This window comes from Aphelocoma coerulescens, chromosome 9 (genome assembly GCF_041296385.1).
Source record: "Aphelocoma coerulescens isolate FSJ_1873_10779 chromosome 9, UR_Acoe_1.0, whole genome shotgun sequence".
NCBI lineage: Eukaryota > Metazoa > Chordata > Aves > Passeriformes > Corvidae > Aphelocoma > Aphelocoma coerulescens.
The window spans coordinates 21,510,418-21,537,148 of NC_091023.1; the positions used below are offsets into that span (position 1 = coordinate 21,510,418).

General features: G+C 38.2%; 1 protein-coding gene and 1 long non-coding RNA gene across 12 annotated transcripts in view; both read right to left on the reverse strand.

Annotated features, from left to right (window-relative positions):
* Nucleotides 1-26,731, reverse strand: part of NLGN1 (neuroligin 1) — a 428,954-nt gene that overhangs the window by 62,837 nt on the left and 339,386 nt on the right. The gene's annotated exons all lie outside the window — the stretch shown is intronic.
* The window catches only part of LOC138114481 (uncharacterized), an 89,263-nt gene that overhangs the window by 5,833 nt on the left and 56,699 nt on the right, over nt 1-26,731 (reverse strand). The window lies entirely within an intron of this gene.

The following is a 26,731-nucleotide window of genomic DNA, read 5'->3' on the forward strand; positions in this document are numbered from 1 at the left end:
AAGGGCTGTGGCACCATGTCAGCAGTGGGGCAGGAGCCTTCCAAGCTTCCCAAAGCACACACAGTGGGAAAAATACAAGATGACGTCGAGGGTGAGGAACAAGAAAGGTGTGTAAATCTCTTGGGTATATCCTGTGTAGGATGGAGGTTAAACTGGAGGGCTCTAGATCTTTTTGTGGCTGGATTTCCACAACAAAACTGATTATTTTGTGATGATTAGATACACTTAAGTCAGTAATTTCTCAGGTTTAACATCTGTTTCTAGATTTCGCTCCAACACATAAGCTTCACCTCCCAGCAAGTATCATCATTCAGATGCATTTGGGAGTGGTTGGGTCCTTCCTCTCTGTTTCTGAGGGAGAAAGGAGGATGTAGCAATTAATTACCCTGCAAACACAACATCACCCCATGTCATCTATCACCCGTGCAGTGTCTCTGCTGTACCGTGGTTTGTGCAAGGCAGCAGGCACACAGGCCTGACATCCATCTCTGTAACACATCTCCAGAGCAAGAGCCCTGGGGGAGAAGATGCACACAAAGCAGAGTTTTTGTCTGGTGTTCAAATCAGTCATAAAGTCTGGCTTTTTTACTCATGAGCTGTGCTGATTCCTGCCCACTCCAGCCCTCCCAGTGAACAAAACCGTAAGGGTGAGGGCGGAGTTCAGCCCGAAGTTCACAGCCCACAGCGTCTGCACATAAATAACAGGCCATAATGGTTGAAGGCAAACTGTGTCCATTTGGGAATTTCAGAGCAAATTGCATCCTGGGACAGGCACTCGTTGCACTCAGGACTTGAGGACAAAAATCTCAGGACCTTGGGCACAGGAGAAGGTCACCCAGCCTGCAGCTTAAACTCTGAAGCGTTTTCATTCTCCTGCACATTAAAAGCAGCCCTTGCTGTACCAGGGGTACATTCTGGCATGTTGACCTTCATTCTTTTATTTTCCAAGCTCTACAACACATTAGTAGAGGAAAGCTAATGCAATTGGCATCAAAGAATTTACGTGCTGTCTGATGGGCTGGCGAGCTGCCAAGCCTCTAATCCACCATGTGACGGACAGGACCTCAGTCCCCAAGAGAAAGTGATTTTTAACACAGTTTTCTATTTCTCTGAAGTTATCAGCAGTTGCATTCAGATCATACAGATCAAATGCCTTCAAGGTAAGTGATTATTTAAGGAATTATTTTCAGTAAGAGCCTTTGGTCCTAGTGTTCATTCTGATAGTAGTTGGAAGGAAAAAAAAATATACTTTGGTTCTCTGATGCTGAGCTTTTTTGTACCAACTAGTGCCAGATGAGGCTTATGCTACCAAAAAAAAAAAAAATCAGAATAGTTGGAGTTCTTTATATTAAAAAAAGAAGCAAAAGGCAAAGTTCACAGCTAAATATGATATTCATGCCAGGGGTCACCTAAGCAGATGAATCCAAATCAATATTTTAGAATCTTATATCCTTATACTGCAGTTTAAAATACCAGTGCGTATCAGAGCTGCATCCACGGTGTTTGCCTTCCAAGGGCTCAGATAGGGCTGAAGAAGAAGGATGCCCAGACTCAGCAAAGCACTGCAGCATGTACTAACTTTCCTCAGAAAAAGTGTCCTCAGGTAATAAAATTAAATCACTTCAATGGCTTGTAATAGGACTTTAACTCAGCTAAGGCTTTGAGGTAAATCTGCCTAGATCTTTGCCTTACAGTGGGTTCACAGAGAAGACAGGCAGTCTCTTAAAATTAAAAAGGCAAAATATCATTAAAATAAGAACCAGAATAATTGACTCCTTAGGACAGAGAAAATTCAAAGGGATTAGAAGAGAACACATGGAAAGTGGCTTTAGGAAAGAATTCCCCCCTCCTTCTCTGCCCTTCCAGGCTGTTCCTCTCTCCAAACTCGGTGTAGCTTTTTGGACTGTAGCAGACACTGCTTGGCCCCTGAGCTGCTGCAAACATCTCCCTTCTGATTTCCAGAGCTCTGGAGGTGTTTATTGCAGGGCAGCTGCAATAGTTTACCTCCAGTCTGGCTCAGCATCCCTGTTTTTCCTGTGCTGTAGGTGCTCTCCTTGCTCATGGTCTTCACCCACCGCCGCCTTGGGCACTGCTGGAACATCCCTGCCTTGTCTTGTCTGCAGATGAGTGGATTGCATAAACTGGAGAGATAAGATGGAGAAGCTGCCATGGGGCCTTAATCCAGGGATCCCCATGTGATTTGGTGGCCCAGGTTTCCCAGGGAAGCACATGCTGTGCATCCATAAATCTCGCTTGAGGGCCTGTGAGGAGCAAGGCTCCTGGTGAAATCTATGCCCCTCAGAAGTGCCATCGATTTCAGGAGGATGACTTAGGCATAGGAAGTAAAGCCCATACATTCTGAGGGCTGGAGCTTTAGCTTTCATAGGAAGTGATAAAGGAGATTTACAGCACTGCTTTTTCACCTGGGTTTTTACCCCATTTTTCCAGCTGGGTAGAAAAATGACCAAAGCTGGACAGTAACTCCAGTGAGTGAGAGAGAAAGCTTTCACTGTGAAAGAATGTGAGCAAGAGAGAAATTATTTGAAGTTCTCATATTTATAGAAATTATATGCTCCTTTCTTTTCCTTTAAAGTCCCAACAGAGAGGACTGGCTTCCCAATCAAGACAATGCTCCCCATAGACCAAGCACTGAAGAAATGCCTAGTAAATGATGAACCCTTCCAAAAATACCTTGAAACTTATACATGAGATGCAAATTAATGCACATATGCACCCTCTGCTCCCACTTACATAAAAACAGTCATTCAAAATCCTATATTTCCATGGAGTCAGTTTTGCTCATTTTTACTACACAGTAGAGAATAAATAATTAGGCAAAAATCTGGTTAAAATTCTCTACACAGTGTTCATTTATCTACACTGCAGTTATCTTGTCTTCTAATTTACTAGTTAAGCTCTTTAATATATACTTTACAAAGTCTAAAATCCAGTGCAAGAGAATCAATTTTGGTATGAGAGATTCAGCCAAGGTATTTGTTAGGATTGGGGTATTTTGCAGTGATTAAATACTTAACGTAATCTGCCATCAAATTATTTTTGGAGTTTAACACAATTTCTAATTTCAAAGTGGTATGCACTGTGAAGCATAAAAAGATGTTGTATAAATCAATATATCATCATATTGATTTTATTCGTGCTTTAAATATTCAGGGAAAGGGGGAGGGACAGACAAAAAGGTGGACTGATATCTACTTCTTCATGCCAGAAAATAGCACAGGTTCAAAAATGATTGGAAATAAATAAAAGATAGCCTCAGGTGCACATTTTCTATTCCCTGAGATGGTTTTGAAACATAATAAATTATTGGAAACAGAGGCTTTGCATCCAGCAAATTAAGTCAAAAAGCCCTCCAAGGCCAATACCACTTATGCTCTGCACATCACTGCCAAAGATAAAGCATTTATTAAGGCTACACTCTAAAGATAACATGAGCATGTGCAATATCAAAAGAAGCTTGGCCTTTGGGAAAGCAATGAAATCAACTATTTCCATTTCTTTAGCATATCTGGCAAAATGCTTTCAGATATTGCTTTCGCAACCTATACAAATCTATATTCTATGTTTAAAAGGTACAGACAGCACAAACACACTCAAAAGACCGGGGAGAATGGACTGTCTGAGCCCAAATCCAAGGTCAGTCAATCTCAACTGAATGCAGCTGGAAAAATTCCAGCCCCTATGATTGCAGTGCTAATAAATTGCAATGCAGAACGTCCTGTGTAAAGGGAATGCTAAACTTCTTTCTTCCTTAAAGACAAACTGGATCCATTTTACACAGAGTATGTTCACTGAAGGTTTAGCTCCATTATGCTGCAACATGTCTAATATTCCATGAAGTATATTCAGAAAAGAACAATTTGTTTTCTAATATGCCTAATGGAATGTGATTTATGATCCTAAACAAAATTGGCCAGCATGCTCAGGATGTCTCTCTCTGCAGACAGTGGGAACTTGTATTGCAAAGATTGTTTTGGTTGAATTGAACCAAAAATTTAGCTGAGTAGGTCCTTCCCATGAAGTGCATAAAACCATGTATCCAGATGGCAATGGACTCAACATTAAATTAATTTAAAATTTAAGGGGAAAATAACACATTTTATATGTCTAATAATTTATAAAGGAAAGGACATGGGTTTAAATTTTCCTTTTTGTGACAAACTGTAATCGTTCCTTTGACACAGTCGAGTTTAAATTTATAGTTGCAATGAATGTAGCATCAGAAAAATAGGCCTGAACAGCTCAGTCAAGTATTTATAGAGCTACTGGAATTATCTATATCCTGCTTTAAAATTTTGGAGTATATACACATTAAATTGTAACTTTATAACCTTTTCAGTCTAGTGAGTAAGGTTTTAAGTTTTCACTCACAGCCTGATCTTCTTTATTACTTCAATTCTTCCAAGTACTGGCAGTGGAATTTCTTGGCATTATTTACAACCACAACTGACTTGCAGCCATCAGTACTCCTGAGGTCTAAATCTAAAACGGGGACTTTAAAAATGTCAATAGATACTAATGATCTAGGAGTTTGGGGAAAAAAGAAATACAAGTACATAACAAAACACATTCCTGGGCATCAGGAAGAACAGATATAAAAACTAAAAACTGTGAACATTGTCTGAAATGCAGTTAAGAAACAGACTTTCATTCTTGCCTGCTTAAATAGCCTCTGCTTTAGACTGTGTCATACCTTCAAGTGGTGCTGCTCAGCCTTAGTGATGGTTTAGCAAGGACTGAGGTAAAAAACAATTCTAAAGAGACCAGCATTTGAAATGAAAAACTTTTAGTTTATATTTGTTCTCTTTTATAAAATTGTGGAATGATCATGTAGAGCTGCATTGTGTTTACAGTATAATTTGAACAGAAATGTCACAGAATTTAAAAACCATGTGCCTTCTTACATTTGTTCACATTTATCACTTTTATGAAGTTAGTTGCAAGTGAAGACAAAATCAAAACCACCTTACGAAGACTGCCAAGGCATTTCTGGTTAATAAAATCAAACTAGTTTTAACATTCTTTTAAAAGCAAAAGCTAGAAGTTCTGCAATATTATCTTAATTCTTAGTAATTTTAAAGGTGTATCCTAAATAAATAGTAATTATTAGCTACTTTATCAGTGCAATGGAAGAGCTGCTTCCCTGAATTCCTCTTAAGCACTAACACAGCTCCTCCTCCTCAGCAGTATTTAATTCTGAACAGCACAGACTGAAAACTGGAATGTTAAGAAGTATCACTAACACACCAGTAAGTCAAAAGAATGATTTACAAGGCCACATTTGCACTAGCCCACAATCATATGTGTATTGCAATCGATCAGATTTCAGCCAGACTGCCAAAAAACTCAGTATTCCATTTGGAATGATGTGTTCGACAAGAGCGCATTTTGCCAACATCAATACAAATGCATCAGGGAGCTTCTCTCTCCTCCAGAGTTCTAAAGTGCCAAACTGAGATAAGCAGAAAGACCAAGGCAGCAGTATAAATAAGGGGCAGCTGCTGCCAGGCTCTCAGTTTTGCTGTCCATGAGGGTCTCTGGCTTCTGTATTAACTCGACCCTTTAAAAAGAGATCCTGAGTCTTGCTGCCTCCAGGGAAAGCTCATCTGTTTGGGTCTTACAGTGTGTGTCTATTTATTTCGTATAAATACACTGTAGTAGCTTCAATGTGATAATTTCAGGGAACTGTTGGACTTTACTGGTAAAGTCCTTTCTTTATTTTCACTTTCTGCCTATTTCAGACTAGAGAATATATAACTGTGTGGTAGCCCTGTGCTTTCTAAGGGGAGTCATCTTTGCTGTTGTACTGTGCACCGTTTGGATTGAAAGTTGTTAATTTTTTGCACAGTCAGAGATCACAGAGTCTCTTATCAAGATGTGTTGATGCCACTGCAGGCTCAAAATCTTTCTCTTTAGAGGAGGCATCAGACTCAGACTGATGATGAACCTTGACTTTGTAACAATAAAATCTAATCCCACGCTACACCAAATTCTTATTTTATATCTAAATGACGTGGCAACAACGCATTGATCAGCTTCTGCGAAGAGAGGAGATGAGTCAGCAGTATCCAAAATATATTACAGCTCCCTGCAGTAGGACCTGAACTTAAATCTGTACTCCTTTAAACCTTGGCTTAATGAAATGCTGACCAGTGCCAAAAAGCATCTCAGAGCACTGGATTCCCAGCAGATCCAGCCCCCTCAGTGAGACATTCACAACACACCAGGAAATATCAAACACTTTCAGACTCGGGCGCTTGAGCTTTATCCTCCTAAGAGTCGACTGGTTCCTCTTCATGACAACTCGGGAACTTCTAATGCTCTACAAACATTCTCCAAGTATTAAATCAAGGTCATTGTACTGACACCTGTTTCTATTCTACTCTGTTTTTATTCACAGCAGATGTGAAGGAACGCTGTACAAGGGATTCATTTTAAACCCCTCTGTCACCTGTCATTTATTTAACCTACTAACAGAAACAAACTGATGGAATAGTGCAAGAAACCTCCTCAATATACATTTCAAAATCAGATGGTTTTCTTCCTATATAATACGCACCTATGTAATACATTTTAAAGCAAAATCACCACAATCTATAATAAAATCCTGACGAAAAGGAGATCAAATGACAAGGCATTTTCTTGTGAAGAAAATGTGAATATCTTTCAGCTAACCCCTCTTTGAACCTGTGCTGAGTCTACACTGAAGGGAGCCATGTCTTAATTTCTCAATATTAAGTCTAATATAACCAATGCAGTAGTAGAAGTAAATTAAAAAATAATTATCAAAGCAAAATTAATTTTGAGATGAAGAGCAACCAGTTAATCTTAAATGGATGTAAAGTAAAATCAGGTATAGTAAATAGCAGAAATTAATTTAATAAATTCAAATTCAGCTGAAGCCAAAGGGAAAGGAATCCAATCAAATGAGCATTCAGCTACAAAGAACACATATATGTGTGAAAGCAACAGCTGGCTCATATGTATAGCTCTATACCTTACAAAAAGCTTCCTGTACCTCTTTAGATACACAGACTTATCTAAATTAATATTCTAATAAATATTACACTATAGACATAATAACAGAAACATAGAACAGGGTAAAAACAATTACCTTTCATTTTGAAAGGCTTACAAATACAACAACAATAAAAAAGGCTGTAATGACCTTATTTATAGATAGCTTTCCTAGTTCTATTTGAAATATCTACTCACAGAAACACAACAGAGTGCAATAAACAGCGTGGTCCTGCCTCTGAGCCTACTTAGGAATTTAGTGGATGCTACCACTTAGAAGAATTTTGACAAAGCAATCACTCAGTGTAAAACCTTGATTGAAGAAGTTTTGTGAAGTGTTGGCAAATTCTTTCACAAGTGACTGCAAAAGTCTGAGGTAAATCCCTGGATCCAGAGATGTGCCCGTAGAACCCTTGATTGGACACGTGGAGCCCTCAGCAACTGATGGCACTTACTCAAAATGGCAGGCCAGAAGTATTAAGAACCCAAATTATATATTTTCAATTTCCAGTTGCAATTAACTATATATAATACTCACTGAGTTCTGACTCTATAAAGCAGAGCATGCAGCAGTTTGACTTTAATTTGCTACAGCAAATAGCAGCTACAGAGCAAGGAGGAGGGACAAGGTAAAGGAGTTTGCTTCTCTATAAACCTGCCTGCCAAAAAGCAATGCAAAGCAAGGCCCATCAGTCTCTGAGCACTCACATGATCCTCCAGCAGTGGCCAGTTTAAATGCTGGGAGAAGAACAGCAAACATGGGCAGAAAAAAGGCTGCCATTACTTACTGTAAAATAAAATGTTCTCCCACAAGAAACACTGAGACTAAAACCCTTCCTCTGCTCAACCTCACTGATTAAGAGATAACAGAAATGATAACACTATACATTTGCACGTGTGTGAATCATCTGAAGCCTTGGAAAATTTCAGGTTTAATCGAAATCAGCAATTTCGTGCAGCACTGAATTCTGGTGAATGTGAGCACATTCCTAACACTCCCAATGTCAGAAGCATTATGTTTGCTCTCAGGTTTGAGGGAGATATGCACATGCCGATTGAAAGAGTCAGATTACTTCCCTCCTGGATGGCAAGAAGGAAAAAGGGAAGGGAACTGAGAGCTGCCCTGTGCCACTGAACTGGCTGGCGTGTCCCCAGATACACCGCGCTCTCAGCGAGCCAGCAGTGCCAGGGTGGGATCAGCTGTAATAGTGGAAGAGTGCAGGTCTGATGCAGAGTCATTCTAAGGAAGATACACACTCACAGGAGCAGAAACTTTAATTTAGAAAGCTCATCACTGGCCTATGCATCTACAATTTTTGTGACACCAACACCAAACCAACGTGAATGATAGGGCACACAACCATGAGCTGATGCAAGATTTATGATCATACCAGGCTCAGCCTTATGTTATAGCTGCTATATGAGATTTTATTTCTGGAAGGAAGCAGCATTGATAAAGAGATTTAATTGTCTGTCAGCATGCTTTACACTGCAGTTACTTCATTTACTTCAAGCCTGAATCTCATTACTACTTCAATTCCACAGGTTCCCCTCTGTCTCAAGGTGGGTGCTTAATTAGAGCAGCCCCCATAATGCAAGCAAATACAGCAGACTTTCACTCTTTTCTCTCCCAGTCAGCCTGACAAATCTAATAGACTATTGATTTTCTATCCTCAAAGAGATCAGGCTCCACTTTTGCCATTCAATCATGATATTAGCTGTCCATTAACTCCAATTCCCTGGCCTGACAGCTTGTGAACACCTCCAAGGCTGTTCAATCAGCCAGTCAACACCCAGACAACAACGCAATTACAAACCTCTTCTAGACCATAGCCCAGGTCTTAACCTTCAGCTTCCTCTCACTTCCTCAGAAGTTTATGTTCCTTTTTTCCTTTTTGTCAACTTAATAATACTATTGCTTATTTATTTACTGCACTTGAAAGAAAATATATTTCTGATTGAAAATATGATTGTGTTATTCCTTAGAAAAATCATAATTTTTAAGTGAAGTTATTCCTAGATCTCTGCTGCACCTGTAATTGCTCAAAACCAAACCAAGCACTACAAACATTTGCTATTTGTCAGAGGAAATAAATTTGTCAAATCTCACAGTTCTTCATTAACTGCAGCAGTGCAATCTGTCCTGCCATTTCAAAAATCTCAGTCAGGCATGATTAGCCCACTGAACAGACCACTCAGGATTTGGTGAAAAGAAAAAAAAACATGATGACTTTACAGTTTCCACTTGCTTATTAGCTGGTCTGTTTTGTGAAGCTACAAGGAATGCCCGAGAATTGTCTGACAACTGTTCTTCCCTCCAATATTTTGGCATTAAAAGGTACACTGAGCCAAATTAACTCCACATTATTGGTACACCTGTTCTTTATTTTTTTAAGTGCTGACAATCACCAGTACTTATCAGCCCACGGCATTCCTGCCAATTGCAAAATGAACACTCTTAAGTATTTCACTCTGAGTTTTAATAGCTTGTAACAACAGTGGCATGAATGACCTCGGTTTGTTAAGCACAGCCACGCAATTTGGCATGGACACAAAGAAAACACTTGTAGCTCACAGGAATTCCTTATATAAATAAATTATATATGGAAAAGTAAGTGTTTGTGATAATCTGATCTATGGGAAGCAGCTTAAATGCTGGTTTATTTTTCTTTTAGAGACTGACTTTGACTTGAAATTGATATTCTTTAAAGCTTTTTGTTTGCAGGGTTTCATGAGAAATGGGGCATTTGGTGTTCACTGAAGTTCTGTCTTCCACACTACATTTGACTCAAATATTTCACAGCTGAAATTGTAACAGATATCTAATTCTGTAAAATGCCACCTTTAATTACTTTCTGATTCCATTGCCTGGCATCCTCCCTGCAGATACCACCTACATTGATCACCTTGGATAACGTACACAACACACATGGAAATATTTTAGTTCTTTGTTGAGGGGATGTGCAGCTGTTTCAGCATTAAATATCATTTATCTTTAATGAACAAATGACTGGTTTTACATACCTCATGCTGAATGCAGACTAATTTTTTTAAACAATAGATATGCTTTCTTTTATTATTGGTAATATTGTTAATGAGAAATCTGTAAAGGTTTTAGAGTGCACATTCAATTAACTAGTTCTGTAAACAGATTTTCTGTTCCATTCCAGAGATCAAGGATGTAACAAATTCTGTATTACACTTTATGCATCCTACAATCAAATACTTACGAGTTTTCTAGTTTGGCCAAATGAATGCACCTCAATGAACAGAGTTCATGTCCTCTATTAATTTCTCCCTAGGATTCTTCAAAAAAGAACTCTTAACCTAGTGAAGCACATTTCTCTGCTGTGATGCAGAAAAAGATGAACTGGGAAGAATGAGACTGTCACAATCAGCCCATTTGTATTCTACTAAGTCTATTTCATGAAGGCATAGAATACTAATTTACACAATACCTGTCCCCTATGGTAAATATTTGACCAACTGCAAAATTACTCTCATCCCTAAATTGCACATCAGATCCACTAAGATATCAACAGTAGTTTAGCAGCTCCCTTAAACACCCCTCAGAGTAGCCTGAATTTAAGATAATCATGTGGTGGCACTTCATACAGTTGGTAAAATTCAAAGACTGTATGCAGAATGATGGAAATAAGACCTATTTACCCTTAAATTTTGACACATTGTTCACACCTCACAGCCTAACTGAGAGTAAACTGAGGCTTTTAATTTTTGTAACAACTTCATCCACTCCCATTTCTCAAAGGATCCACTGTAAGTAGGTCTGCAGAAAATATATTCTTAAATTAAAAGCCAGTGTTTACAGACATTATCCAGCATTCTTTCTTAATTTGTGGACTTTATTTTGTGTTAAATGAAATTTTCCTCTCATAAAGCAAACAGGCAAGAAATGGTCATGAATTCTAACTGGATTGCTGAATATAAAGAGCCCAAGCTGACATGGTTTTTCTTGGAGGACTTCTCTTGAGACCAGAGATGGGCTGTCTTGGCCAACCAAAGAAAATCTGTCGATCAGATCTTTGATTAATCCCTCTTTAGTGACCCTGCAGCCTTTAGATCACTGACATTATCTTTGCCCAGTCTACAATGGGGACAGAGCATGGTGCCACCAAAGAACTACTTCACCTGAGACAAAATAAACAGGACCATACAAAACTAATTTCATTGGATTTGCTATGATGACCTACATATATGAGAACAGGTTTTGTAATGGAGATGGAATTTAAAGCAGTAATGATATAGCTTGCCAACAAATCTACTCAATATGCAAATCATTCAAATAATTTTAAAATCCACTGTTCTTTGATTTATGTAAAAATACCCTTTATGTCACAATAGTCTTTATATCAATTTATATAAGTTTTAATACACACTTATAGTCCGCTTTCATCCAGATTCAGTCATCTTTATGAAGATTCAATAGCATGTACTTAAGTAGGCACAAAGTCAACCTGGCTACAGGGGTGCTTAAAGACTACCAAAATGAGCTAAGGTTAAAAAAAAAAAAAAAAAGAGCCCAGAGAGAAGTCTTCCCTGAAAGAAGCAAATGTGTAATTACAGTTCCAATCTCGTTCAGAGACTGAAAAATTAAAGGGAGCGACTGTTCTAAATAATACATTCTATTTCTAAAAACTTTGAACATAGTCCTTTTTCATCTCCTGACCTTACCATAGGGAAAATTGCTGTGTTTCTTTTAATAAAAAATACATCTCTCATTTGCAGCCTCCCAATCTGTTTCATGTGGAAGCTGTTTTAACTATTCCCTATAGGTGGAACTCTGTCTTTAGACCTTTAATTAGGTGGTGTTGCCTTGACCACTGTAGCTTAAATTCCGTTTAGTATTCTGATTCTAAAATGGCCACTTGTGTATTTGTGCTCCTGTACTGACCCTACAAATTTGTGTCAGAATTTGTAAGAGTTTTAAAGTGCTGGGGGTTTTTTAGTCACCTTGCTCCATTTCACTGTGTTTTCTCCTAGGAAGGCCAATATCATTCTTTGATGAACTTTGATTTTATTGTTTCAGAACTCACCGCTGTCTCTTTTGAACAACACTGAAAAAACTGGCTAATGGAAAGCACAGAGATTTCACTTCCATCTTCTGCAAAGTGCTGTTTCCCACACCTCAGTACACATTTCTGATTAGCACTGCTGCAGGTTACAACCATGACTTGTTGATGTGATTTATCTACTGAATATTTCATGTATTTTTGATACTATCAATGATAAGATTTTAATGAATTGTTTACAAGTGTTATGTCAAAGACCAGTGAATAACTTCATCTTTCTGTGAATGTGTTCAGAGTTAAAACAACAAACAAAAACCCCAACAAGTACACAGAAGATATTTCCCAATAGAAGATCTTGTCTGATTTCTGCTTTACTGCAGGGTGGAAACTTGGGTTCATATTTTAATGTTGATCCCTAACTGTTAGGGCACTGTTACTTCTTACTGCACTTTGGTTTGAATTTTCATTTGTATGCAAATAAGTCTCTGATTTATGGCACCAGTAAAGATATTACTCAATGACTCCTATTTTTCAAACTTGCTTTTAGGGTATGTAGAATTAGATAAGCAACAATTTTCTCTGAGCCTGCATGCTGACAAAATCCAGTAGAGTATTAAAGCATCACCTTGCTCTTTGCTAAAAATCACATTTTCAAAAGAGCTTATTTCTTTAAAATATGAAGAAATAGATCTATACTTCAAAAAGCTCAATATCTTTGATTATCTGGTTCTCTGGTATAGCAGAAGCTAGCCAGGCTCTTCATTTACACTTTGCTTCCAAGAGACTAAGGGATTTGTCATAATACTTGAAAGTCACACCTGAGTTTTATTGAAGTTCAGTCACTGGTGACAAAACTGCACCTACAAACTAAAGGAATTAAATGAAAACAATAAGTAGAAATAATGGTATATCCTTCAAAAAATTCACATTTCCAAATTCTTCTTTCAATATAATCAACCAAATTTGCATTGAAACAGTTTTATTTTAAAACAACCGTGACATAGTTGTCACGGCATGTCTGCTGAAGAAACTGGAGAGCAAATTTTTATCCATGTAAATCACCATTTTCTAACACCTTCTGTACCTTTACAGAGTGTTTGAAAAATGTGCTAACAATCAATGTCTCAACGCTCTTTTGCAATATTTAACTTCGTACTGCACCCAATCTATCACAATTAAGCTTCTGGCTGCTTACTTATTAAATCCAGAGGAAATGGAAAGAAAAAAGGGACAGTGGGAAGGGCAGCACACGAGGATTTGCTAAGGAATTCTCTTATATTGTCCTTCTGTACTGGATGCAGCTGGAGCAGTCTCAGGTTTGATGGTCTGACGTACTTGCTGAATCAGAAATTAAACGAATCTCTTCGTGCGTGTCCCCGGTGTGATTCACAGAGCCCCATTTCCTCCGTCACGTTACCTCCAGCTGAAGGAACCCTGGCATTAGTTAGATGACTGAGCTGCTGCTGGAATGAATGGGCAATGGATAATTGCAGCTCAAGGCTGACTGTTCTCGCTGCCACCCTGCCATGGGAGGGAGAAGTCACCACTGCCCCAGTTCTGGTGATCTGGCTGCCCGTGGAAGTGCCACAGAGAGGAGAGGTGGGAAGGGGCAGCAGGAAAACAGAACCTGTGTCCATCAGGAAATGGGAAATGCAGAGTGATGCTCTGTAAGTGGGCATCACTTTTGTTCATTGTTCCTACTACCCACAGATTTTACCACATCACTTCACAGACTGATAGGCCAGATGCTCAAACTATGTGATCTAATTATGCAGAACATTATGTTTTGAAATGAGCAATTTATATTGGAAAGTGCAGACTGAAAATCCTTTGATTTCACCACTCTTCTAAACACAAGCCTGTCATTTATTGTGTACATGGCATTCCTTTTTATGAAAAAGCATTCTTGTAGTTAATTTTTTTTTTGGTGTTTTTGTTTAGATTTCCCCAGGGCAACCACCAAATTAATATGTTCCTCATGGGAAAACACATGTTGGTAATAACACTGTAGACAAATTAGGTAGATAACCTGGAATCACAGTCAAAAGTAATCAGATCAGTGCTGAGTTCTAAAAGAGAAAATGGGAAGTTTTGCCTTCTGTAATAATTCTAAATTAGGTTTCCTTGTATGACCTAAAGAAAGTATTGTAGAAGATTTTATACAGGGCATCTGTACTAGTGAAAAGAGATATTCTTTGCTAAATAAAGAAAAAACTTTTAGGTTTAGCTTCAAAATCCACCATTTGAAGTGCAAAGTCTCAGGAGGAGGAGATTTTTCTGAGCTACAAACCAAGCCTAGCACTAGAAGAGCACAGAACTAGGAATGCATAAATGGTACATCTTCACCTCCACCTGTTTCTTTTAACTACAGTCACCAATGTGTCTCTGTTAACCAGAACTTTCACCTTGAGACACAGATGGCTGAGCCACAGAACAGTAAACCCTGTTCTTCCCTATATTTCCTGTGCTCTGTTATAGCCTATTACGCTGCCTACAACCCCTGAGCCACTCCAGATAAATCTTCCTCTACTCTGTACTTAGAGTCTCTGGACATCCAGGACAGTTATGCTTTCCCTCTCTTCTATGCTTCAGCTTGATTCTCCTTTCTTTACAACAGTGTAAATCAAGGGCACTAGAGATAGATCAGACCCATTGTTCAGATTATGCTAAAAAAAAAAAAAAAAAGAAAAAAAAAGAAAAAAAAAGAAAAATCAGTTATGGTCAGACATCAGATGAGTCCAAAAGACGTCCTTCAATGTTAGATATTACAAGTAATTCGAATTTTTCTGATTATTCCTCATTTTCATGTTCTTCTGAGCTACCTATGTAATATATACTTCATTTCCTATACCTCTGAAGAGACTGGAAAGGATTTGTTCATATGAATGTATGTGCCAAGACAGACATAGAGGAGTGACAGCACAACACATGAATTAACTCACTGTCTTATTTTATACTTAAGTGCCATTTAATATGATCCATTTCCAAGGAGAAAATAATTTCTTAGTATGAGTGGGTGCTACAAAGATTATGAGGCTCTGAATATGTATATTTATAGAGAGAAGACAATTTCTGCTATTGTTTCAAGTCCAAAAAAACATGGTGGAAGAAAAAGATAAATTTCAAGAGAGAATTACCTCTCTTGAGTAATTCTCTAAATTATGGAAAATTTTCTGGCCTCTACTGGCAGCTCTTCATAATCACCAAGAACCCCTGAGAAATGGAGGAGCCTCAAGCCACGTTTTACAACTCACCACACCATCCCACCATCATACTGCCATCATACTACTAAAATCAGCAAAAAGTGCCCCATGATCAATTATATTATGTGTGAAATAAAGAGAATGCATTTTATAAAATCTTTATAACATGCCTGTCTTGGTATGTGACACCTTCCAGAGCACCTCTAAATAAGCATTTGGGAAAAGCAATCTGAGTAAATGGTTTTAAAGACAGGTTATTTATTTATTACACAAGACACAACTTCTCACATTATTGCCTCAAGTAAAATGAATGCTGATAATGCTCCCACCTCTGAAACTGAACACATTTATATTAAAAATGTAGAAAGTACAGTATACACTGAGGTGCAATCTATTGACTGTGTCAGTAATAGCAGCTTTTTCATTTTCCCCCTTGTAATAGAAGTCATTGCTTGCATTCAGAATGTATTGTCAAGCTTTATTAATCTCAGCACAGAGGCCATCCTGGGCCTTGAAAGCTATTGCTTTTTTTTAAAGAGATGGTATTCTTTTTCTATGGCCTACTCGAGATCTATTTCAGATCTGTCACAACAAGAAACCTCAAATTACAGGACAACTTAAACAACACTTAATGATCACTGATTTGTTTGAAGTCTTCCTTGAAAAGCTTGAAACTGAATTATAATATTTTCAATTTTAAATAAGGCGTTTTTCTGCAGGTTAGCAATCAACATTGCAAGATGCTTCTTTGCCTCATAATTCTCAAAAGAAACTTGATTATTAGACACTGAAGGTGATATTCTGAGCAGAGCTGAATGCATGATCTCGAGGACAGGTTGAGGAACATTCCCCTTCAAGCACAACAGTCACTTTGGTGTCTTAATTCCAGAGCTGAAACTCTGACCCTAGCGAGGTCATTGGCATTTTTCTATTTACAGGGTTGTTTGGTTAGGTTTTTATTTCTAAATCTATGAGTGCACAGATGAAGTATTTACACCACAAGCAGCTCTAACATTATTTGGACTGCTCCAGAGTGAAGCTGAAATGCCAGGCAAGCCTGTAGGACTGAGGAAGGGGGAGTTTTTATTAGGTATAATATCTGCATTGTATTTGCACTTGGGTTTTCTCTAAAGAGGAAGAATGCAATGGTATAGAATCCACCAGTAACCCTTCAACAGTCATCATTTATACTCAGACTTGTTACAAACATAAATCCTCTCCCTATTTTGTAGCCCTAACAGTTTAATATTCTTACAGTGGATATCTGTGTCCAATAACCACAGAGGGACCAGAGACAAAGGATCTCACAACCACTTCAAACACTGCTGCTCTTCTGACATGCCCCTGACCCACCCACATCCTTGTTTCTGCATCTGTTCCAAAAATTACTTTGTCAAATGATTTGCATGAAAGATCCTACACAATTCTAATGGCCCTGAACAAGGACCAAATTTCAAACTATATTGCTAAAATACAGGATTTTCTATGTGTGATAGCTGAATTCAAACCCATTAAAAGCAATATAGAGTGGTAAAGACCCTGAAATATGAAAACACCAGTTTAATTGTTTTATCAATAGTCTGAATTACTTGTCTTTGGCATGACTGTGTGCTTCCAGCTCCTGCTGTCTATGAAGAAATGGTAAAAGTATTTTCTAGCTTTTAGTAAGACTGAAAAAATTTATGTCAGGGCTTGCAGTTTTCTGGCTTTACATGCAGGTGGTATAGGCAGGGTTATCATCTTGTTCTTGCTACTTGAACATAAAATAAAATCACTCCACACAGCCTGGTACCTGCTCCTGAAACCCAGTCCCTGTAAAAGCATAATGGTTTGTGTGTAGCAAGTTAATAGCAGCACCAAGCAAGATCTCATTCGGCATCTTTCAGTTATTAGGTCATCTTGGAAATTAAAAAAAAAAAAGCAACTCCAATAGCAAAGTACAGAGATTTAAACTTGCAAGGGATGTGCACAAAATGAAATGGAAAATTAGATGCAGCCAATGAAATAAAAGCCAACTCAAATGCCCTGTGATTTACAATTGAAGTTTGATAAGCCAACATGCACTTATACAAACAACTGTTGTGGATTTTTTTTTTAGGCTTGATTTTAAAATTTTCTTTTAAAAAGTTGAAGGTAGTTTCAAAAGCTTAATACAAGGACTCAGATTCAAAGCAATATGATAAAAAGCTATTGTTGTGTCTTGGTGTAAAACTGGCTAATTGGAAGTGCTCTTCACCAGGGAAAATAACTTTGTCATTACACTAGAAGACCAATCACTCATTTCTAAGTTGGCACCTTCCCATTTAATAAATTTATTTGCTATTACTTTGGGGGTGAATGTTACTGACATTTGATCAAGATACTTTCCAGGAATGGGCTGCAACTTCCTTCCACCATTCCTTGCATATAGGTGGCACTAAAGGTATGCAATGAGTTATTACAGCCTATTTATTATATTCCAATTTTTAACCTATTTTATTTAAGATACACACTAACCATAGCTCAAATATTGCCACCATTTACTATATTTGATTTTACACATTTTGCAAACATGAGAGAGTATAAATTCCAGAAATCAGTTCTCCTTCAAGCAGGAATTCTCAAGAAGTACATAGGAGTTTGGTATACTGTTTTCTTCTTGAAAATAAAAGATAACCCTTACTAAACCTTTGGTCTATGAAAATAAAAGTAATTTTCTTCTGTATGAATTGCAAAATCACACCTTAAATAACTGTGTTGAGCGGCCTATAAGAATAATTTATACTTTTTTCAAAATGGACTCGCATACAAAAAAAGAAGCTTTGCTGCAGTTACAGAGTAAGGGCACTTTGTTTAATACGGGGGATTGCTGTTGAAATCAGCAAGAAATTTTTATGCCAAAGAACTGTAGAACCAAATAAATTTTGGGTAATTTGACAATTCAAGTAATCAAAGCACTACCATCTACTCGGTTCCTTCCGGACTGAGCACACAATGACAATATCCTGTTTTACTGCATTATGAGATGCCGAGAAAAATTAAGATTCTAGGAAGAACTTGAAGCATTAAATGCCACTAACAGCCTTTAACACTATGTATTGATGGAATGACATTTTGATGTCGTAACTTTGGCTACAGCAACTCTTTTTATATTTTAAAATGTCTCTTAATTAATAAGTTCTTTTACCTTTCAATTTTCAGTCTCAGTATTAGTAAATATGGCAGATGTTGATTACATGTACTCTGAAAGTATCTTTAATTGAAAAAAATACTCCTATATATATTCTATATTTTATGTACAAATGAGTGTATCTATATATGCAAGAATATGTCTTTTAAACTGAAAAGACAACTTCCTCAAGAAATAGGTGGCTAAGACAAGTGAACAGATAATAATTGAACCACTTATTTGCCACTTGAGCTTTGCAACAGGTTTAATCAACTCAAAGAGGGCTCTTCAAAAGCACTCAACACTACAGGGGTATCTATAAATGTCATTTCATGGACTAAAGGTAGAGCTGATGATAAAGGCATTGTCTTCTGCTGGATGCTGTACAGATTAAACTGCACCTATTCACTAGGAGAAGCAGTGAGACATCACCATCTGTGAATCCTGCTGAGAATAAAAGTAATTTGCAAAGAGAATAGGGTCAGAAACTGCTATCAGACAGTGCTGTGGAGAGCAAGTGTGCCACACAAACTATTTCCTGTATACAAAGCGAAAGAAGGGAATTAAAAACTCCAGATCACTTTCCAAATTACTGGAACATTTGCTGAGGGTGGTGGGGAAGGTGCTTAGCTGATATTAGGTTTTATTAGGTGCAGAAGTAGGATGTAGAATAGGAAAGAATGTGTTCATTTTAACACAAAGATCCTTACAATAACACGTGAATTAACTGATCCAAAAGGAACAAAAGAAGGATCAATAGCAGTTAAAATTTTTAAATGTTTTTCTATTGTTTGAAAAGCAACTTAGTCCACTGTGTTTGTCATAGGATCAGGTATTCTGATCATAATTACTGTCCTCCATAGGTAACAACAACTGCTATCACAGAATTTTTTTGACAGTCAGGCAGTCCCTGCCCAGCGTGGAGGGTCCTGTGTCTGAGGGCTTGTGCCAGCAGATGTCCAAACCCAATCTTTGGCTGGCAACCTCTGTTCTGGCACTATATTATCATGGTGGCAGAAATAAAATGAAAATAAGAAAGGAGAAATATTTACCACCCAATAATGGGGAATAAACTATTCATCCTGTGATACTTATTAAATGCAAACTGCATTTTTTTTCATATAGCTAAGGTTTTAGTAAGACCTATGAGTTAAATATTCCCTTTCTTTAAAAAAAAAAAGAAACCACAAACCCAAGAGCTAGGAATACAGTTCTTCCTCCTTTTCCTCCAGCAAGGTAAAAGATGCTAATGTAAAAAGGCAGAACAAATGGGCTCTTTATTTTTGCAGGACAAAGAGCATTTGAACTCCATCAGTGGCTCTTTGACTGCCTTCAAAGCTTGTCTCTGACTAAATTAAAGCCTCTGCTCACTTCTGATTTGTAGCACACTGTAGGCTTTCCATTGCACTAGCAGCTAGATGCATGTAATAGCTATCTTACAATAATACAGCTAATGAAAAAACTCAGAATTGAGATTTAGGAAGGGCTATGTCCTCACTCGATGCAAAGTAGCGTAGCTCCCCTAAGATCAATTTTTATGATGCCACTTTACAGTGGCTCAGAATCTGCCCCCTAATTCAATGAGCTAGCACAGAGAGAAAAGTCTTAACCTTACACTGTATAACCAGGGTAGCACATTTTGAGGTCACTAATAACATGAAATAGTTTAACTGGAATTAAAGTGATTTTGTGAAGTTAGAAAAGCACAATTTAGCAGATGAACCAGCAAAATTGGCCCCAAAGTAGGAGACCACTGATCCTCATCTCACTTAATTTAAAAGGCACTCCAGTGGAATGTGTGAGGTTATCTGGGTACAAAAAAACCTCAATCACAACAATAAAGAGGAGAGCAGAAAAGCACACAGAAACCATTTACAGGGCCATGCTCCTGATGCATTGGCATTTCTACACCATAACATGACAGTAACTGGGTAACACCTAAAAATTTACATATGGGGGGGTTAAGGGGTTAACCTGTGCCATCAAAGTAAAAATTTACATTTCCCCTTTTCTCACTACAAGGCTGCCACTGCACTGCTGAATGAGGAAGAGTTGTAGCTGTTGGAAGATTTTGCTGCAGGAAGATAAAAAAGGGACCTCTAATCAACGTCTTTTAGATTTGAGGAGGGGATAAACAGCACTGGTTTGCCCCATATTCTTCCTGCCCATGAGCATAAACTGACAGGAATAGATTGGCATTGTTGAATTAAAGCAAATAAATTTGCAATTTACACCTGAATTGCATTTAGTCGACTCATACCAGCATCATCCCAGTTTTCATCCAGGTTACACTACAGCTAATAAATTTTGAAAATGCTTTAAAATCACTCATTGATTTTCATTAAAGAAATCCAAATACCAACTCACGAGAAACTCCCTAATGATAACTAGAACAATAACCTTGAAATGCTGTAGTGTTTTCTTCCAGGCAGTGTAGTTTACCTTGCCTTCAGTATTTAGAAAATGAGAAAATATTTCAAGGAGATGAGCCTCAATGGGGATAATATCTCTATAGTAATACCAAGTGCTCTTATGATGAGAATATCCGTGAAAAGAATTCACTCACAAATGCAAGGCTGCTCCCAACAATTAGAAGTTTCAAGATGGTGAAGAGAGAAAGCAGAGGTGAACTTTCTTTTGGACTCATTGGAAATAAAGCTAAATTGCTGGAATTGGAACAATAAAAATCATAAAAGATCTACACAGGAGTCATGTGCAAGGTTATTTACCATAGGTACTTGTTGAAATCATGAACACAGGACCAAAGTAAGCAAGGATGCACTGAAGGCTGTAAATCAGGAATAGAAAACCTCTACATTCACTTTATAGAGAGGAAGAATAATATGTAGTCAGACCCATTTAAAGCTATATTTTATCATGTGTTTTATTCATTCATTATATCATCATTCAAATGATGAGTTCTTAAGCAACTGATTATTTCATTCCTATCCTTTAGAACTGTGCAGTTTGAAAGAGACCTTAGGACAGCAGTAAGCTGGGAGACAGATGAATGTATGAGTCATAAATAAAAGAGAAAACATACATGCCTAGTGTGTGTCACAAATTTGAAATAAGTTGCTTTGGCACAGCCATGAGACAAATCCTTCCTGGAGGTAGCAGAAGGGATTAGTAATTACGTCAAAATATTAATGTCCCAGTTGACCTCAGTGCCCAGCAGGCAGATGCTTTTCCAAAAGTTTTGAGAACTCACATGCTACCATATAAAATCCATGAGCTGAGCAATAAGGGGTAGGAGGAACTGGAATGCTTTTCTCCACTTCCTCCTCAATTACTCTGCACACAGTAGAGGATCTGTATAGACTTCATGGCTTAATTAGGGCATGAAATTAGCAGAAACACCGGCAGGATAAGGTCCTTCTACATTTACCATACACCTGGATACTGGGCTAGTTGTTTAATAAAAGTGAAATTCGATACCTTCAGCTGCCCAAATCCATAGTTTGGCTAGCAAAAAAGGCTTATCGTAATTTTACCCTTTTCAGAAATCAGGACATTGACTTATTAAAGCATAAATCTTAATTTATAACATAAATCCCATTAATCCAGCGGGATTAGGATTTCATCTGAAGGGCACAGTTTGGATGTTCAGCATTTTCTCAGGCTCTGCACTGCTGTGCCTGCAGCTGGAACCTGTTGCAGAGCTCTGCACATTGGGGTCTGGACACACTGCAGAGAGGGAACAAACTGGGAGGAGGCATTTCTGCAGGCTGCCTGCCCCCAGAGCTTGATAAAACACAGACAAGCTATTGCCTCCAGCCACATGTCCCTACAGCACAGCAGACAAATCCTCCCAGACCTCTCTGCCACGCTCCTCATCTGCCCCATTTGCTTAATAGTACTTTCAAAATGTTCCACGTTTCGTGCCTTGCTACTCATAAAGCACAATAATAGAAGTAGTGTCTATTACCCAGCAAACACAGCAGAATCCTGTTTGTTCCTGCAAAGTACCTATCAATTTGCTTTTTAAAGGGAATGTTTTGTTCCTAATGATACCAGGGCTAATAATCCTGAAGGTTTATTTTTCAGGTAAAGCACTAGAAGTGTAACCAAAATGTTTTTATGAAGGCCTTTATGTTGTGATCTTAAAAAGTAAAACCCAAGTATTTCTATTCTGGAAAGACCAATACACCCACAAGCCTTAAGCAGACTGCAGTTCTCTGAACTACTAATAAGCAAATAAATAGGTTGGGTTTTTTTCAGCATTCGCTTCAATATATGCAAATCCATGAAAAGCCATCAAACAGTTTCTTTGGCTTCTATAAACTCTGTACTCAAAACATTTCAAATTAAGAGGCTCTACCTCAGCTCACATCACCCTATGAATGCAAGTAAATAAAATCTGTATTTTGATCGAGATGCCAGTCTTTGCTCTAATCACTCACATTTCCTGCTGTCTAATTTGATTAATAGTTTATTTACTGGGAAATTTGCTGCCTAAAAGTTGCAACTGATAGCTTAGAGTTTTCTGAAGGCTGCTGGTTGCTAGTTCTAGGACTTCTGACTGTTACAGGTCATTGCACCAACATGTTGGTACATTCTTCATGACATTTTGCTGCACAGCACTAAAAAAGCAGCTGTATGTATGTGAACAGGCTGTAATCTTGTGTTTCTAAGACTTTAAACCAGAGTTTTATCTTCTTGAGCTCTGTCAGTCACAGAAGAGAACACAATTTATACCCGAGTGCCTCAAGCATTGCAAATTACTTCCCCCCTCCCATTTTCTCAGCAGATTCTGTGAAATATTGAAGTTTGGCCGTAACCACGACTCTGTGTGTGATTGCTGCAGGCTCCTGAGTGCTGTGTATTGAGGGTGCACCCGAACAATGTAAACCCAGTCTAAAAATGCATCATCTGTCAGGATGGGAACTTATGTCTGTAGACTCCCTGGCTCTTTGCCTTGAACGCTCCACAAGCAATTTTGTGAAATATTTTCTCTGAAACCACCGAGGCCACAATTTCTCAGTGATCTTACTCAAAGCTAGAAAAGAACGTGCCAAAACCAAGCTCTCCAAGGATGCAATCCCTGTTAGTTCAAGTTCAGCCCACACTGAAGAGCATCACTGGGTCTGGGAGCAAGCTTCACACCACCCTGCAGGATCCAGCTGAAGGTTTTTCCATGCAATAAGGAGGAATTATGGGGTGTCTCTCTGTCTTACAGCAAGCACACACACACTCTGTGGACAACTGAAAATTAAAGGAACATATTTCACTTGCAGCTTCAGTTTGTCACTGAAATCCTATGCAATAAGGCTTTGGTTTCAATAGCCCTCCAATGATTAATCATTTTCTATAGTTTCATGTTGTCTGTCATTAGTATATTCTGACTTTCTCAACATTGTTTAGAAGTCCCAGACAGATTAGCTCAAAAGCTGGTGCTGTGCAGACAGATTTTCCCCAAAGAATTTGAAATCTTGGTTATAATCAACATGGGAATAAAACCAAGGAGAACAAGAGAGACACCAAAAAATTATTCTAGAAAACTTTCCATAGAGTTAAGTGCTGATCTCATACCTATAGGATTACTATTTACAAGTATTATAAGTAATTTTAGATGAGCTTTTAGAGGCAGAATACAGTGCTATTCATCTTCACCAGAAAAGGACAGAAACGGGCGAGGGAATTCTCTTTTAGATATGATGAATTTAGCTTAAAACTGAACAGTCATGTAAGATCTCTGGCATTGCTGGGGTGTTAGCTTGGACAGATGACAGGATGATGGACAAGGTTTTGATTCAGCAGCACAGAACAGGTTTTTTTAAGCTTGTTGAAAATAAAACCAACCAAAGATGACTCATGGTGGGAAAAGAGAAAGCAAGCAGGACATATCACAGCAAAAAACCCTCACAGAAAGCAGGATAGCTTCAAAGACTGGCTTCCTGAAAAGGAATCTAAAAGAAGAAGAGGAAGATGAAGAGAAGAAAATAATCAGCTATCTCGACAACTGTCGAGTGGTCCAGGCTGAGAACGAAGAACTCATCCTGAGGTTTGCCTAGGAAATGAACATGTTTTCATTAACATAAAGGAAATACAGAATGGACATTTCGTTCAGAGCTCCAGAAAAGAAGTCCAAGACAACTTTTGGATATACACTGTTCATGAGCTGAAGATGAAAAGAAGAGGTAGGTGGAGAAGCTGTGAGAAATAACTTAGCACACAACCATGGAGCCCTGCAAATTCCACTTGGTCTGTCTTTTCTTGGTGTTCACGTGCCTTCTCCAATCAGCAAGACTGTCAGAAGTAAGTACACAACTCTGAGAAAAGCACCCTCTTACTTAACTATTTTTGCTGTAAATTCAGCAAGAAAATAAGCGCCAAATGATTCCCCCATAACAGCTTCAAGGAAAAGAATGCAATTTATCAGATGTCACTGTGGGGTTTTGCAAATATTGCTATTTACAGACTGGGCTGCACTTGAAACTCTAAGAAAAGTCACAATTTGGGTCTAGGATTCTTGAAATGATATTTTAGAAATGTCCTTCCCACCTCTCAGAATGCTCTTCTCAGAGACAGCATTAACTGCATACACATTATGTGGCATGTAGGTGCCCTGTCTGTTAGCAACAAAGTAACCACATAAAAAATAGTCTAGCTGGGTTTGATAAATTAGAAAACAAAGTAAACTAGACAGGTAATTAAAAGTAATAAACCACGTTTAATTGGTTGAGTAACCATGTAGAAATTCAGGGCCAGCAGCAAAGGTATAAAATACAGCAACTTGGGTTTTGATGTCATAAGTATCCCTGATGCTGTGGAGCCACAGCAATTTCAGATACTGTGGGGAAGCTACTACTTCATTACTATGAATGTAGAAATCATTATCACACCTCATTCTGTACACTTCGATAAAATATGCAGTGCAGATAACTGACATCCCAGACATATCAGGAAGGTGATTAAATAGCAGGTACTCAAAAATATTGCCAATGGGGCCCAAAAGGCATTTTTATTTTCCTGCTGGGCAAGTTAATAAGTGGCCTGATGACCCCATCTCACAGCAATACACCATTAAATTTCAATAGGAGTGATGACAAGCTGCTATAAATAAAAACATCCATCTGCAACAGCCCCCCACTAAACAGGGGTTAGGTGAGGCACTTGGCTGGCGTGAGTACTTGCAGCTAAGAGCTTTATCCTTCAACGCCATGACAAAGCTCCAGGACACTTGCACAGGCACAGACAGTCAGGACTGCCCAGAAGAAGTGGATGATCTTAAAGCTCAGTGATCTCCCGAAGGCCACAGCTAGAGATAGTAAAGTTAAAGCTGTCAAATTACATTAAATGTAACACCATTCCCTTTTGACTCTCTCAGCAGAAACGCGGTCGGAACAGCGGCACGGATGGGCCGGGCACGGAAGGTGGGTAACCTGAGGAGCACCAGTGTGATGGGAAAGATAATGAGTAACTCCAGAAGTTATTGGCTCATTAACAATGCCCTACAGGAAGGAATTTTCTGTCTAATAATAGAAGGAGCACAAGCACAGATTCTCAATATGATCTGAAGCCTGTTTAATTCCACTGCTTTGGGACTAGGGCTCTTGATTTCTCCCTTTCTCTGTCACTTACATAATTTGGGCACTGAAGTGCTAACTCTATTATATGGTTCAACATGAAAATGGAGACTTTTCTTCAAGCTTCATTAACGCACCGTCGCAAAAATTGGCCTCAGCTGAAGCTCAGTCATTTTCCAAGACTCACAATCCCTAGCACATTTTGTTGCTGAAAATAATGATGCATTTTTGAAAAGCAAAAACAGGATTACAAAATATCGTGTGTGATTCAAAATGGAGAACTCAGAAGAGATAAAAACTCTACAATGTAATTCATCTGAATAGTATTCCTTTTGGGCCACTATGCTAAATTTAATCCTAGCCATAGCACTACTATGCCAAAAATGGCCTGAGAAAACAGTCCATATTTTGGCCAGTTATGTCAGTAACACCTTCCATAGATTCAAATTGTCTATCCCAAAATATTTACCTAAATTTAAAAGTATAAAGTTACAATCAGAATTTTGTAGGATGCAGAAACATTGTTCTCACAGTATCTGTTTTCACAGGGAACAAAGAAGACTACATTTTCTGAACTAAAGGTATTGCAAATCTCAATCTAATAAAAAAACCCTAGGAAAATAAATCAACTGCAGTTTCAAACTCAATGTCTACTGATTACTGAACTCAAGCAAATATTTCTGTCTTAGAAACAAACTTATACTTCAGGTTTCCCTGAATATACATGCCAAGTAGTTTTATTTGGGTACAAGTCACATTTTCAATAAGAGGAAAAAAAAAAGGAAT